The following is a 4,946-nucleotide window of genomic DNA, read 5'->3' as shown; positions in this document are numbered from 1 at the left end:
GCTGCTTTTTTACGATTTTCAATTTCTATTTTTTTTAGCTTTTTCTTGTGCATTCGTCGTCGTTGTCGTCGTCGTCGTCGTCGTTCTCGGCCACCCTTCAAATAGAATTTCATCGTACACTTTTTTTTGGGGGTACGTTCAGTTTTTTCCTTTTTTTTTTGGGAGGAAAAAAAGAGAAATTGTTGTTGGTAAAATTAAAATAATGTGTCCCCTGTCGCCGCCAGACGCGACCCGCGAATATTAGTCAGAGAGTGTGAGGGTCCAGCTGGTTTTATGACTTGCTTTTGGCTCTACAGTGATAATTCCTTGTTACATACATATATATGGAAAACAAAAAGAAAATGGCAGAAATATTCACAAGCTCAAAACTTTAAATTGTAAACTTCACACTTTTCTAGAAGGGTAAGGGCAATTATTCAGTTTGCAATGTTAATCTAATAGCTTTATAATGGCCCAACTGACCCGTGGTCAAACAATCGAAAATCCCCTTTTCACATTGTCTCATTAACTTCAACTTTAATTGTTAATGTGATTTTTATGCCACATATAACCGGCTTTCGGCTAGTTTTCTATCTCCCCTATCTAGTCAATTCACACCCTTGTTAAACCAACTGACCACCCCACAGTGAGAGCCAACAGGAAATGACTGACCAGCGGTGGCTAGAGGAGTGGTCAGTTTTATTTGCTTTGACTTTTGATTCTTTTTGGGCAGTGCATAAATTAGCATTATTTAGAAGCGGCAATTGTGAGATCTCATGGCCCTTGACCCTAATAGATCGCACACATGCTAATTGACTGAATAATGATGAAAACAAAAATGTTTTGGTCTCACCCCATAGATTTACTTTATTGCTATTATTTGTCGAAATCAAACAGATTTATGTTGGAAAACTGTGGCAATGCTGGCTGGGGGGATTGGTATGTCACTTGCTAACAGGATGGTCCACAGCTGCTGCAGGATCCACAGCCACCTCCATAACAGGGTCCACAGCATGGGCTACAACACGGACTGCAGCATGGCGAGCAGCAAGGACTGCAACAGGGAGAGCAGCAAGGACTGTAGCAGCATCCTGATCCGCAGGGTCCACAGGGTCCACAGCAAGGTCCACACATTTTTGATCCGTAAAGTTCCTAACAATTCAAAAGGATTTCGTTTTTCTTTACTATATTTGTATTGATAAAAAACCAAAAACTTTTTTTTTTTTGTTTATTTTACCTGAATTTCCACAAATAAAACCAAAAACTAACAATTTTGTTGATGTTACTCGGAAGTGCTCTGGAGTGAGAATGATTTTTGAGAGTCAGTAGAAGCACTACCTTGATTTTTCAGCTGACATTTCGAAAGTCAAGGCCTATTCGATTTTTAAAAAATTTCAAGTTTGCCTTTTAAACTAACGAAGTTTTTTCTCACAGCTTGCTTTGTTTTGGTTCATTTTGCTTGATTGTCAAAGTGGCAAATATTACATTGACAATTAAGCCAAGGAACCAAAACAAAGCAAGCTGTGGCAATTATTATATAATGATTAAAATCTTAAAAATTATGAAGACTTATTGACCTCAAGGCGGTTAAAATTGAGTTTCGATTGGATATCATTATGGAAACTCATGACAGCCTTTGATGAGCAGGACACTCTCACTTATAAAGAAAAGTTTGAGATGGCAATGAATAAAGGGAAACTCACAAATATTAGCATATTGAAAAATAAAATCCATGTAACGGAATTCTGAGAGAAGATCTCATGCATCCATAGGCAAATTCGCAATGCACATTAGAGACAATTTTTGCAACCCCTTTTTGTGCAAAAGAATTCCATTGACAAGGGTGCAGCAAGGATGCACAACAGCAATTGTGTGTGTGTGTGTGTGTGCGGATTGTTTTTCATTGTGATCCTTTTTTGATTTTCACACACTTAAGCAAAGAAAGGATTATGCTACGTTGGGTTGCACAAATTTGCATCACAATGCATTTTCTAACAATTCGAATCACTGCAAAATAAATTGGCAGGGAGTTTTTTTAAAAAAGACGCACTCAGATGGACCGATTGCCTTTAGAATTTCATGTACAATACAATTTATACATTTTAATGTTGTCATGTTAGCCAACACCTTACAAAAAGTACATGTCATGTAAGCGAACTGCGCTATAACTTCTTAGTTTCATTAATTTCCAGGTTACACCCGTCCAATGCCTAATTTATGCAAATGAACACAAAAAAAGCAAACTTTTTTAGTAATTAGCAATGTGAAATGTTGTCCACTGGGCACTCATGTGACCGAATAATGGAGCACTTGACCATTTGGAGTATAGGCATAGGGCATAGGAATACGCGGCACGCGTCCTTCTCTCTTTTTGGTTAAGCATGTGTACCCCTCGGTGTATTACATGTGCCACATAGCCATAATGACCGCTACGCACTTCCGGACCCTCAAGGACTTGGACTCGAAATCGGCCCTGGGTCTCTGATAAATATTCAAATTAGTGTGGCATATTAAAAAGTCATTTTCCAAGCAAATGATTCAACATATTTCCACATGCTGTGTGTTTCATTGCGACCGGAAGACCAAGAGCCAGTCATACGTGCCGGAAATGCGTGATTTCTGTTATGGAATCGCTGAGTATATTAAGGTCGCGGCTAACATACATACATATATATGTATATAGTTTCATTCTTGCAACATGCCACATTGCTCATTCCTCTTACAGCATTTTGTTTTCTCCTTTTTGCTATATGCAACTTGGCCGTTTCCTTTTCCGTTTTTGGTTGAATATGCTTAGCGAATGAATATTAATGAATTTAAAAGCTTTTCCCTAGAAAATCCTTGAATCCTTCATAAACAAATGTTTCAAGAATTTCGTTTCTCTGTGCAATGTTTTGTGATTTTTGATGTGAATGTGTGGAGGCTTAAGGAGTTACCGCCTTCTCGGTGTTTTTTTTTTTTAATGATTTTTGTTTTCTTTATCCTTCTCTCTATCACATTCTCGCTGCCTGTGTTGTCTCCTTTTTTATTGGATTTTTCACTGAAGCGTCACAAGTTGGGACCCAACTTCAGTTTGTTGTTATTTACTCTCCCTCTCTCTCACTCTCTGTGTCTGTGTGTGTGTCATCTGGGTAAGCTCTAAAAATTAATGATGCGCAGCACATTCGAGAGTCCTGCTGTCATTGGCTAGGGCCAGAAGAAGATCCCAAGGATATGCAAAAAGGAAAACCTAAAATTCACATTCGCCGCCTCTAAGCTGCGGCTTAGTTCCGTTTGCTGCCTATTGATGGAAATTAATGAGTGTGCGTGGTGTTCGTGTATAATATGCAAAATGTACAAATATCTTCTCTATATATATATATACTTTCAGCAGATTTCCCCATTCACAGGATCAACAAACAGAAGCAGCAGCAGCAGCAACGAGGCATAAACTGGAATGTGGCAAACTGAAAAACTTGAAAAAACTAATTTGCATAATTACAGCCCGTAATTTTTTGTTCTCCTTCTATTCATGCGACAGAGAGGCAGAGAGAGAGAGAGAGACGATAGAGACAAACACATTGGGCATATACGGGAAATGCTTTTTATACCGCATAGGGGACGCAATGTCCTTTTTGTGTATATAGAATTTTTTCTGTTTGCACACACACACACACGCACAACAAAGAGACAAAGCCAGAGAACGATTCATTTACATATTCACAATTAACAGTGGCTAAAGGTTTGGTACATACTGTACAGGATATCTACAGGATTCAAACATAGATATATATGTATGTGATTTCTTGTAAAGTTTCGTCTCACTTTCGCCTTCTCTTACTCAAGATGAACAAAATATATTTAAAAAATAAACATCTTTTATTAGTTTTGCCAGACTGACGGCAAATATCTCAATAATTTGTACAACTTTTTGCTCACTTATTTTACAGCAGCTAACAGATTTAGCTTACAAGCAACCCTCTAAGATTTTTCTCATTTTCTGAAAAACTAATTTCTCTCTTTAGTACCCTTGCAAAGGATACTATTGATTTGATGAAATGTTTGTCAAAATCAAGGCAAGGTATCGCCCTATGACATTAGCCCCTTTTTTGTCTTTTCCCTCTACCAGTTCAGAAACCGTAACCGTAACGCTTTGGAACCTTTTTATTTAAGAAACCAAACCGGAATTTAGTTCAGTTCATTCAGTTTAACTCCTTGCTCCTTTCTTATGACTCTTACGTATTGAAATAGCTTTTAAATTGATAAGGTTAACTATTTAATTGAATTGGAGTAATAAGAAAGTAAAGAATTTTGAAGTCTTACTTAAAGGATATAATTGAAAATAAATTACAATCTAATCTTTGGCCAAAATATCACCATGAAAATGGGCTGAACACTCAATAGTTTCAGAAAAATTACCTCATATAGGTTTTCTAATTGTATTCCAAATAAAGCCTAAGAACATTAAGAGCTGTAAGTCTATAATATAATATAAATCATAAATAATATTTGTATTTAAAAATTAATAATTGAAAGAGTATATATTTGGCGATATGGAAGAAGTAAATGTTTTTATTCTTCGCTCAATTCGGAGTTCATTCCACTCATTAGCATGTGATGCCGATGAATGAAGAGCAGAATCGAAGGAAAAAATAATAGAGAAGCGACAAGAGAGGACGAGAGTCCTTAGCAGTTCCTTTAATTTTATTGATTTTTCCTTTTGGGATAACTTTGTGCTTCCCTTTTACCGTTGTGCCAGCTAATGAGGTGCACTTGTGCGAAGGCATTTCTTCCTATTCTGGCTTCTCTTGTCCATAATCATTCAACTTTGATTATAATCAGCATAATGTGTATTCACCTTACACTTCAATAGTTCACGCCATGGATCAACGGACATTCCCTCCGTCGAATGCGTAGCAAAAATGTAAAACGCAACGTTTCGTCTCTCTTTTTTTTGGTGTATACCCATCTTTCTTATAGGCTCTAAT

At 37.1% G+C, this 4,946-nt stretch overlaps 1 long non-coding RNA gene across 1 annotated transcript; it reads right to left on the bottom strand.

Annotated features, from left to right (window-relative positions):
• Positions 1 to 820: 820 nt before the first annotated feature.
• LOC137577706 (uncharacterized) lies at positions 821 to 1,419 on the bottom strand. Its single transcript, XR_011032456.1, has 2 exons — positions 1,217 to 1,419; positions 821 to 1,131 (listed from the first exon to the last, which is right to left on the bottom strand). It is a non-coding gene; the product is annotated as an uncharacterized lncRNA (long non-coding RNA).
• Positions 1,420 to 4,946: the final 3,527 nt, after the last annotated feature.

Source organism: Drosophila tropicalis, unplaced genomic scaffold, assembly GCF_018151085.1.
Source record: "Drosophila tropicalis isolate 14030-0801.00 unplaced genomic scaffold, ASM1815108v1 contig_593, whole genome shotgun sequence".
Classification (NCBI taxonomy): domain Eukaryota; kingdom Metazoa; phylum Arthropoda; class Insecta; order Diptera; family Drosophilidae; genus Drosophila; species Drosophila tropicalis.
Note: the sequence above shows the minus strand (reverse complement) of the source record. Positions and strands in the feature narration are given on the sequence as shown.